Raw genomic sequence first — 12070 nt, forward strand, 5'->3', positions numbered from 1 at the left:
AGCTTAATTGGCTTGTGAGTTGCTTGCTGGCTAGTTTGTTGCTTGTAGCTTGTTGCAGCTTTTTCCTTCTTTTTCTGGATCAGCTCCTCGCACGCAGGAGTAAGGGGGGGCAAGCAGGAGTAGGGGGCAAGCAGGGGAAAGAGGGGGAGAGAGTCAGGGGTGCATAGCAGGTGCACCACAGTCTCAGACTGCATGCCGGGGAGAATCTAGTCACATAGAGTGTTGGGGTTCTTAGAGATTGACTTGTTTTAGCCTCGTTTTGAAATGGGATTAGCTTGATTTTTGGCTTATTGTGAAATTTGGGGTGCTTATTTACCATATCAAAGTTGGCAACTGTGTTTTATACCTCTACCAATCACCATGGTATCTAGGTGCCTTCCATAGGAACATTCTCTGTGGCCCCCGTAAGGCAGAAAGACTAGACCTCCTGAAGTAGCATGTTCTAGTGAGAATGGTCCCTAAAGAGGGACAGGGAAGGAGGGTTAAATGGGGGCATAGAAATAAATTGAAGGGTGTATCCGAGTTCCATCATGCTTAGGACCCACAGATCTGTAATAATGCAGGACCGAGTACATAGGAAGTAGAATAAGCAAATCACAAAAATAGGAGAAGGGAAAGATGGTATTCTGGGACAGGTAAACTGCTTTTGACCAGCAGGTCAAAATATTTGTTTTGAAGATCTGGTTTGCCTAGATGAACTAGAAGATGCAGATGAGGAGGGAGATAGACGACAGAAAAGTCTGAAACCATTGGAACTGTTATGGGCAGAATGTTTTTCTTTTTGTTGCTGGTGTATAAATCCCCAGTGACTTAAGGATTGCCTGGGAATCCTTAAGACTGTTAAGCCTATTATCTGTCTTTTCGAACAAGAATAAGAGGCCTTCAAATGGGAGATGTTGGAAATCCAAGGGAATACCTGATGACTGCAGCCAAGATGAACACCGCGTAGGGATGGTGGAAGACATAGCTCAAGTCACAGAGTCTGCTGCATCTGGGCTTGCTTGCAAAGTTGTTCTGGCAACTAATTATCCTTCTTCCATTATAGCAATGAACTCCTGCTTTGCCTCATCTAGAAAGCTGTTCTTAAACTTTAGGATATCCCACAGGCCAAAATCATACCAACCCAGCAGAGCCCACTGGTTCACGATCCTCAGCTGTAAACCTCCTGTGGAATAAAGCTTCCTACCAAAGAAGTCTAGCTTTTATACTCCCTTTCCTTTTGGAGTTGAGTCCTGATGTCCCTGTCTCTCCTTTTCATTTACAGCAGAGACTTACCAGGGGGCCTGGAAGCAGGTGGCTGTAGAAGTGCTCAAAGCCCTGGGGAAGGACATAATATCTCCTTCCACCTCCCTTTTTAGCAGTCGGAGACAGAAAAGATGGGTCTGCTATAAATTCCTGGTAGGCTCTAGGATAGCCTCATTAATAGACAGAGCTACCCTAGAGGACCTGCAGAGGAAAAAATGTCCACCAGCCAGTGTAACCTTTCTTACAACCTCTCCTCCAGCTGGATATCCAGAACTGCTGCCACCACTCTCCTCAATAAATCTTGATAGGCAGTGGGGAAGTATACTCAGTGACTACCACCTTATCAGATGACAAAGATAAAGAGGCTAATGGTTGTTGAGGAGGTTCCTCCTCCAACTCCTGCACAGGAGATCCCTGAGTATGCATTTCCCCTAGCATAGTACTGGCCTCAGGACCAGGAGGGGAGGAAGGTCACCCTGCTGCAGATTCTTATTGTGCCTGTTTGATATAGAAGGGTGGAAAGGCAGCAGAGATGCCCTACAGTGTGGAGGGAAGCCCCAAGAGCTCAAAAAGATCACTGATACAGATATGGACCCAGATATGCACTGGCAACTGGTCCTTGAGATGTTGAGGTTGTAGTCAGTACCATGGCGGGAAGGTTCCCTGCTGGGGTTGTTGGGTTTGCTCGGGTTGGGAAGCATAGGAGACAACCTCAGAGTCTGATGATGTGTCCACTTCCACCTCCCAGAGGGGAGTTGACTCCATTGGTACCAGGGATACTGGACATGAATCTAGAGATGGAGGTACTGGCAAGATCATTGCTGGCTTCCCTCTCAATTAAATATGAGGAGATGAAACAACTGTAGCAGTCACCAGTACCCAGGAGCGGCGCCAGAGTTTTTGGCGCCCTAGGCAGGGGTCCTTCTGCGCTCTTGGTCATTGGTGGCAATTCTGCTGTGGGGAGTCCTTCCGTGCTCCCAGTCTTTGGGGCACTTCAGCGGCGGGTCTCGGAGTGAGTGAAGGATCCACCGCAAAATTGCCGACGACGACCCAGAGCGCAGAAGGATCCCCTGCCGCCGAATTGCTGCCGAGGGTGGCAAGCCACCCTCCCAAATCTTGGCGCCCTAGGCGACTGCCTAGGTCGCCTAAATGGAAGCGCCGGCCCTGCCAGTACCAAATGGTACGCTGCAGCTGAAGCCAGCAAAATAGGACTCAGCACTTCTAATCTTGGTACTGGCAGGAATCCTGCTCTGTGGGGAAAGCCAGTACTGACAGGCTCAGTAACTCTTGAGCTGCTTTGAAAGCCTCTGCTGTAGACCACACTATAAGGGGCTCCTGACCTTGCAGAACTTAAAGTTGTACCTGCCATGGGATCAGCCTCAAAGGGTCATTCCTGGGCTCTGGAGTCAGTAATTATTTTTGGCATGCAGAGTGTCTGGAGGTCTGTTCTCAGTGTCCTTACCTCAACTCAATGCCCTGCCTTCAGACTTCAGAAGCCCTGATACCAAATCCTTTGAGGATTTTCAGATTTATTGGTTCTGGGAGGAGGATGCGTCTATTGACTCAGTTAGATCAAGACAGCACCTCTAACAGACTTGGATGTGTTTGGTACCCACTCTGAGAAAGAAGTTTCCAATGGTGGGTGAAGTGCAGACTCCATAAGCAGGTACTTGAGTCTTACAGCCATGTCCTTTTTAGATTGAGGTTTGAACACTCTACAAATGTGAAATTTGTCACTCACATATGTTTCTCTCAGACACTTACGGCAGCTGGCCCTCTACGTTCACTGGCATAGACTTGTCCGAAGAGTATTAGGTCTTGAAGCCAGGAGAATGTGGCATAATTCCAGTACTGGACCCGGTACTCAAACAGGAACCTGTCCGTTACAGCTATTCCCCTATTCCATTTTGTTTCCCCAGACTCCATTTTGTTTTCTGTTCTCCTGTGGCCACCCTTCCCTGGCTGTTAAGTTGTTTACCAGGGCCACTGCCCTTCTCAAAGGGAGGGCCCCTTAAGTTGTTTAACAAGAGCCATTGCCCTTCTCAAAGGGATGGCCACTTGTGCTGCATGCTAAGTGGGACCACTGCCCTTTTCAAAGGGTTAGTCCTGTTATCACCTCGTTGAACCTGGGCTTGGTGTAGGGTAGGCAATGTCCAGAGCTGCAAGGCCTATTGTGGTTTTAAGATCCTGGGCATGAGTCATAGTCTCATGTGCTCTTGAGTCACCTATTGCACAGGACTATGTCCAGGCATGTCTCTGGGCTTACCTTCAGTTTTTCCCCTGTGACAGAGGGAGCCTATCAGGATTACTGGTGGGAAACTGCCCAAGTTTGCCTTTAAAACCAAACATTTTTGAAACACACCTCAGAAAGGTTCTTGCATTGCTGCCTGGTCTGATCAGCCAGGGGTTCTGGGGGGTCCTTTCTCCGCTCTCGTTTTATTTTTGAGCGTACCCCCGTTTTTGAAAACCCCCCCACGAAGAACGAATTGCTACCTGAGAGATCTCCTGATTATTGAGACTGTACAGAACCCTCCTTGCCTCTTCTGATGTTGCTGCTGCTTCTGCCTTTGCTGCTGCCTTGGGGACTGGTAAGAATCCCTCTGTAAAACTTTCTATACTTTTATTTTATTATTTTAGCTGCTGGCTCTGTTTCCCCAGCACACAGACTCAAGCTAAACCTTGGTCTGTGTCTTAAAACCTCTCTTAAACTACAGGGCTCTTTGCCACTGCTAAGCTCTGCTCCTGTGGGCTTTGCCTTGGGGCTCTCTGCTTTCAGCTGTATCCACCGCTGTAGCCACCATCCCTTGGCTTCCTTGGGAGCTGGGTCCTGGATACATACCACTCTGCCCTCTGTAACCTCCCCATAGCATAAGGTGCACCATAGGTCTTGTTTTTTTTAATTTAATAAGTCATAGTTTGTTAAGATTGTAGAGCTTGTAAGTTTCTGTGATATTTGTTGTGTTGCCTAATTGTTGGTTAAGATAAGTTTAGAAAATCATTGCCTGGTTGTATTCTGTAGCTGCTTGTCATTTTATATAAGTTTGATTAAGTTATGGGATAGATAAGGTTTTTACTATTTGAATTTGTCTTCCCACTGCCCCAATCCTCCCCCCTCGAGCTCCCCAGTCACTCATTGCAGTCTCTCTGCTGTTTAAAATTGCAGCCTGTCTGCTCTCTATGTCTCCCTGAGTTTAAATCTCCCTCTGTAGCCCCTCTATCTTTGGTTTCTGCTCCACCACGTGCTCCTCTTCCCCCATCCCCTAACCTCATTCCTCTACCACTGCCTTTCTCTCTCTCTCTCTCTCTCTCTCTCTTTTAATCCCTTCCCCCACGTGTTCACCCCGCTCCTACTGCTGCCAAACCTCAATTGTATTACTGAAGTCTAGCATAAAACCCCATTGGTTACTCTTTTTCTCTCTCACACACCTCACATTTTATATTTACACCACTGTGACACATTTTTACCTAGAGTTGTTGGTTATTTAACACATTTTACCCATAACTGTTAGTTGGTTATATGCTGCTGTGACACACCCTTTACCTAGAAATTGTTAGCTACCTGTTACATTTATACTTCAGTGTTAGTTGGTTACCAACTGTATTGTACCCCACTGTATTGTACCCCACTATTGAAACCCCCTATACTATACTAAAAGAACTCCCTCCCCAATTGCCTACCTTAACAAACCCCATACCCCTCACTATTAAATTTTCCCTGTTTTTGCATTTTCTTAATAAAGTTTATTTTGCACCCCACCTGTGTGGTAATTGCTCCCCAAGATCCCATATACCTGCAGGCAGGGACAGAACCAAAGACTGCTTTACTAAAAACTAAATTCAATTTACTCTTATCACGATTATAAAATATACTACACTAGACTAAAACTAACACAACAGGTACTGTATACATTAAACGAGAGGGAACACTTGCAAATACAAGGTAACAGCTCTGGCAAACATCGCTTGTGGTAAAAAAGAACTGAGGGGGGTCAGGGTCAGTGTGGTCCTTTGTACCTAAGTGCAGTGGCACCAGGCATCAGAGGGTACTCATGCTTCCCTGACAGGTACTGCTCAGGGAAAAATCTGACATCTGGGCATGAGACGTGCACACACCTACAGTGGAACGGACATGTGGATGAGGCGTGCACACAACTACAGTGGAATGGACGTGTGCAGTTACCTGAAGAACTATATTTATATGAATTAAAAGAAAGATTCTGATTGTCTTTGGCCCTGCCATGGATGCACAGGACAGGAGGGCAAAATGGGCCTTCCTGTCTCTTTTGTAGAAGGGCCAGGGACAACTGGTCCCTCTGTACTGCCAAAAGGTATAAGCAATCCCAAAAGAGAAAAGGCAGGGCCATGTCCTGGGTCCCTCCCTCAGACTTAGAAGACAGGAGCATGCCACAGCATCCCAATAGATGAGGCAGTGTACATATTCCCCCTGCATACTGGAGAGCTCAGGAAGGCATCATGGGGATCCTGTATCACTCTACCTGCATTTTATTATTGCCCTCCTGACAGAACTCCTGGGGTGTGGGACGCGTACAAAATGTACGTGTCCCTTGCCAAGGTGAATTCTGTAGGGAGGTGCACAATCCTTTCCAGAGCTGCCTTGCATCACTTTAACATGCCAACGGAAATGCTTTTGTCTTACAAAGTAATTTTTAATTAACATCCATTTCCAGGTTGAGTCTGTTGAGTGTTTAAAGACACTTTTGTCAAGCATTCTTGAGAATTCTTGACTCCCAGTCAAGTGACAAGTGCCTCACACAATAGGAAAATGAAGCTTTGGTGGAGGCAAATCTTCTCTCTGTTATTGTCTGAGAGTTGGTTATGGCATTTTAACTATATCCCTGCATCTCTTACAAGTACCTCTCCAGACAGTGGACTAGCAATACCAAGAGATCTTTTTTAAGTGTTCTTCACTTAATACAGCCACAGGTCACAAAATGGCATTTACAATCTAGACTGTCCTTGGCAATGCCTTAATGCTAGTGCCAGTATGAGAAAAAGCAAAGTGCAGTATATTATATATATATATATGTGTGTGTGTGTGTGTGTGCGCACATACATGCCTGTGTTGCATGTGTTCCCCGCATTTGCAAGCACTGTTCACTTTGTAATCCAACTTTGAACACATATAACGGTGTGTGCTAGAATAAATCAGTAGTTGTATATTTGAATTTTCTCCACTGCTTGGAATCAATTTTGGACCATGAGTGTCTGGGAGTGGAGACAAGAGGAGGAAAGGGGGAATAGGGAAACGGTGTGGCTTCTGCCCTTAACTGAAGCAAAAGCCACCCCACAGAACATCATCTCCCCAAAACAATAATTGCATTGGTCATAAACCAGCAAAGCCCTCCCACTTATGCTGTAATTTCCCCCCCAACAATAACAAAGATGGTGACAGAATCTAACCTTGCTGTGGATCTAATGCTGCTTCCTACCTAGTTGGTTTCCCAGCTGCTTCCCCAAACAGTTCCATGGACTCCAGGCTGAAGACATTCTCCAGTCCCTCTACCTGCATTCATGGTCTGTTCTGGCTCTGGCAGCTATTTGCAGCTCCTCTGGTCCCTCTGCCATCGAGGTCTCTTCCGGCTCTGCTGGTTCTTCTGGTTCTATTCCAAAAATAACATCATTCATTCTCAAAGTCCCATCCAGAACAACACTGGGCTCCATGCTTGGGGCAGCTCCTGGAGGTCAGACTCCCTGTTGTAAGGGCAAGTTGACAGTGAGTTTATAGATTTGTCATTGGTGTCTTCTGCCAGTATGTGAGCTTTGGAATTTTTTTATTCTTTCCTGAATTTAACTGCCATCCATTTAAGTCCCTCTTCTGCCAGTCTCTTGGAGATGTTATAGTACAGGTGATGATTTTGGGTCTGGCTTCCCGAATCATGGACGTTACTGATCTCACTCCATAGGTTCACCAGAACCTTGGTGTGCAGTCCTGGGCAGCTGGCAGTATCGTGCAATGAAGATCTCCTGGATGGCATATCTGTTTGAATGCTGTGTAGAAATGGAGCAGATCATGTAGAATGTGATGCTGGTTTATGAATGTCAGTGCAGGCTGCACTGGAAAAGTTCATAATGCAAGAGTTTTTCCACCACTCAGGAGTCTACATTCATGGACAAGCTGGGACACTATTCCCACCAAATGACTCTGTCATAAAAAGTTATTGTCCCCACTGTTATTCCAAGTATGGACCTAGAATTTGTTGATGATCCTTTTTCACATCCTGCTCTGGGATGAGTTTTGGAAACAGAGTCACTTTATGCTCCTCACTCAGGAGCCTGCTGCTGGCTCCCATTAGTCCCTCTGCTAGATTCAGGGACATCAGGACACCATGATGGATGACCAGGTCATCATGCATTATGGTTGGCTCCATGCTGGGTGCAGTGCCCAGCAGCTGGTCAAACTCATCATAAAATGGACATGATGTTGATGAGCTGCCTAAGGTGCAGTTCTGATCCCTGGTCTTCTAGTACTCACTCTTCAGTATCTTAATATACTCCCCACAGTAGTCAGCAGCCTGGAAAATTTGCAAAGCTGATGGCTTTTTAGCTATCTGCTATATGCATGGTCATTCCAGGTATTTTTGCTAAAGTCCACCATTTCACTGACCTTCCATCAGAGATTCACCAAAACTTGGTTGTGCTCCTCTGAACATGAAACAGGACACTTTGTAAAAGACTTGCTCGTTCAGTCTCCATTGCAAACCCAGGAGGCTCTCCAGTGGTGTATTTGCAGCTTGGTGGATCAGAAGACAATGATTTAACACTGACTCACTGAACTGCCGTTGTATGCCAAGGAGAGAGGGCTTCCATTTTCAATTGAGTCAACTGGAGATTATTGGGACACAAAGCACAAAGGAAGTTGGCCCATAGGATTATGGGGTACTTCTGGTGTACTCCAAGGACACAGGTCAAGTGGGGCTGTAATTACACTGCAAAGCATCAAGACTTGAACCTTTAGTTCTGGCTTGTTTTGGGCTTAGACCCTCACTGTCCTGGGGCCTTGGGTCTGAGCCCTGGATTAGTGCAATTTCTGTGTAGATGGATGGGGCGAGGGGTAGGCTGGAGCCAGAGTTTGAGCCCGGGCTTACATTGCAGAGTAAACATACCCTCAGACACTACATTTATTCACAACTTTGAGTAAGAACAATACTCTCCCTGTGCACTTGAGATACAGGAAAATGTGCAGCCTAAACCATCCCTTGAGATGGTGCAGAGCTTTTCCCCATTCCACACCAGGCAAGCTTCTCACATTGTTGTAGAGAAGTGACAGGACCATGACCCAGCCACTTCCCAGCTCCTTTGAGATGTTTTTTCTGCCCCTGGGGTACGTAATGGAAGCAGTGACTCCCTTTCCATGAGTGCAGGAACTGCCATTGTTCCTGGCCCTTTTGTGGGAGTACATGCTTCTGACAGGGTCTACAACCCATACACTTATAGTTGGGTCAGGGAAAATCTGGCTTGAAAGAATGAGAGCATGAGAAAGAAAGAGAAAATGAACTAAAGTGCTCTCTTAAATGAGAATTGGAAAGGGGATGCTTCAGTGCAATCACAATGGCACAACCCACTATGAGATACGGCACTCATGATAAAGTTAATCTGAAACAAATCTCAGGACTTTTTGATGGACTGAGTGATGTATATGGGCTAAAACCTGCTCTCATGTATAGGCACATGCCCCCACTGAAGACATGCTAGGTTGAATGGATGAGGGGAAAGCAGAAGATTTAGGCAATTTTGATTTTAGTTTAATATGGAATCTCACGTAGAGATAAAATTATTTCAACATTTCTTGATTCTTAAACACTGTGATTAACTGGATGAAAGACCACAAATCAAGAATAATGATGACCAGCAATGCTGGGAGGTGTAGGGGGAATGGTATATGGATTGGTCTTATGTCCTGTCATTGGCTGTATTTTAATGTCATACAGACACGGAGTAACAAAATGAGACTAGTTCTGGGAAAAATGCATGCTATCACCTCTGGAGAAGAAGAATCTGAAACACATATACACAACCGGAGGAAGGGACATGGAAAGCAGTGATGCTGAAAAGAGACGTAGAGATTCTAATGAACCACTACACACAGTGAATGACTTTGCAAAGATAAACAACAGCAAAAAAGTTAATGCTATTTTGGGTCACAAGTGCAGAGACATCCAGTACCAGGGCAAGGAAGCAATACGATCTCTCTCTTTTACACCAACTATACCTATGAATCCTCAGTATTTAGCTTGTCTGTCCATCAGTTACCTTTATGGATCTAATCCTATAGTCCTTTATTCAGGCACTGCATCCAATGGATTCAAATAAAAGTTTTGCTTGAAAAAGGTCTGAGTAGGAGCTTTAGGACTGGGGCTTTTTAAAATAGCCCTGTGTTCAACAGATGGCAACAAACTTCTAAAAATATGTTCCTTGAAGATATTATTAAAGGTATTCCACTGACTTTTCTGTGGTAGATGAGACTGACAGCTCCAGTACAGTGCATTAGCTTTGCTACTGGCACTACAACACAGGTAAAATTTATTGAAGTGGCTTAGAAGAAAACCCATCATATATAGTTGCCTTGTCATTAAACATTGAGTAACAACAATATATAGCAATGACCAAATTAGTACATATTTATTTACATCATATACAATAAATGAAAGCTAGAATCTTTTTAAGCTCATAGTGTTTACAGTCCAACAGGTAAGCTGTTTTCTGGCATTTATGCGACTATCAAGAATTTCTTATTTAAGAAAAATAAGCAGCCTCAGATTTGCTTTAGTCACATATAACTGCAGCCAACTCGTAATTTGTGGATGAAATATCAGTTTCTTGAAAAGCATGTTCCCCTTTAATGTAACTTCCAGAAAACATCCCTTAGGCTTTGTGCATGGCATTCAGGTCACTAAAGCTCAGATTTCAAAATCCCTTGTTCCTTTAAGGAAAGCTTGTCTCTTTGAATTCCTATTTGAAAGCATACATAAAAATGGTCATTTGGCCTCCAGCTTCCTCAGATGCATCCTTGGTTTATGTAGCAGGCTTCAGATCAATATAATTTTGTCCTGAGTTAGATCTATGATGGCTAATATCAGCAGAGCTTAAATACCATTTATCTGGGGGGGGGAACATGAATAGGGAACATTTGGACCTAACGATCTGTTTAATGCAATAATAATCAGAAGATTTGAAGAAATAATTGGACAATGTTTAGTGCATATGGCCTGATTACCCCTCTAAGATCATCAAATTTGAGTTCCAATTGTCCATCACAACAAAACTCTCTAGAACATAGGAAAGATGCCTAATAAAAACATCTTGAAAGCTCCTCTATATAATGGTTCTCACCTATTTCATCTTGTCATGGTCATTATAATCATCATTGTCCCTTTTGTAAGTAGAAGCAGTGACAAACAAGAATTGTTTGAGTGCTATACAAAAACTGTTGCATGGTACGAACAGTGAGTTGCTTTATTATTTAAAGTCCTTTTTGCCCCTATATTCCTTTCAGCAATGTTCCCTACACTTTGTGGTACTTTCTGTACCATGGAGGTGTACCCAGCATTGCAGAAATGGGGACAGGTTCAAAGAATTCAAGTAAAACAAAAGACAAGAAAAAATGTGTATACTTCTATAATTAACAACTGGTGCAATGAACTGAAAATTGTGCATCCTGTGTTGAGGTGAATTCTGTTTACATTTTTGATATATTTTTCAGTAAAAAAATCCCTCAGTGATTTGTATTATAAAATAAGTCAGACAAGAAAATAATTTGTGGACAAGTCTGGCTCACCTTATGGCACTATTCATATGAGTAAGGTAAGCAGGATTTGGTTCTACATTTATGGTCAGCAATAGATAATACAAATTTGACAGTGAAGAAACTTAGAATTCTATAAGTACTTAATTCTCTGTTTAAAGGAATTGTTAGAATAATTTCTTCAGAGTTGTATTAATTCCTATGGCTTCTTTTTACATTCTTTTCTTTGCAAAATATTAGTGGCCTAGAGCACACCTTCTCAAACATGACAACAGCTTCAAGGAGGTGATGACAATATCCTAGAGGGGAGCAATCCACACAACTTAGTTGTGTCTTTGAGGCTCAACTAAGCCTTTGAGGTTCAAATTAAGTTCGTTGCAGCTGGGAAAATGTCTGTTCTGAGTAAAGAAAGGTCATTCTCCAATTCCAAAACTACTATACCTGCTTGGATGGAAGTGGAATTGACCAGGAAGGCCCCTGATCCCCATATGCAGGATCAGAAATGAATTTTTCCCCTGGTCAGATTGGCAGTGACCTTTGGGATGTTCCATCTTCCTCTTCAGCATGTGGGTACGTGTTTCTTGCCACTATTTTCTAGGTATATTACATTTAATCATTTCTCTGCCATTGGGGCAGAGGGAGGAGAAGAGCTTGGACACTAGTATACCTTGTTCCCTCCTATTCTCTGCCAGTGGCACTTTATCTAGTCTCCTGTGGGATGAACACTGTGATCTCATGGTTGTTGGGTTTACTGTGTGGCTTCTGGGCTGTGTTGGTGGCCTGTGATATACGGGAGGTCCGACTAGACTAACACCCTTCGTCATAACCTCCTAATGAGGAGCTGCAGAGATGGGATTGCTCTTTCATGGTCATTCTTTGCTGTGTTTGTAAAGATATGTTGTAACCTACTAATTTTGTTGCAGGGGCAAAAAGTAATTTCTCATAGTAATATCCTCACTAGAATAATAAGGGAAAAAAGATGTTTCCATGGAATTCAGAGCAACTCCTCAAAATTCGGGTTAGCCGGCAATCCTAGAAGTATTGCTCATCACAAAGATCTAG

The sequence above is a fragment of the Gopherus evgoodei genome, chromosome 5 (genome assembly GCF_007399415.2).
Source record: "Gopherus evgoodei ecotype Sinaloan lineage chromosome 5, rGopEvg1_v1.p, whole genome shotgun sequence".
Classification (NCBI taxonomy): Eukaryota; Metazoa; Chordata; order Testudines; family Testudinidae; genus Gopherus; species Gopherus evgoodei.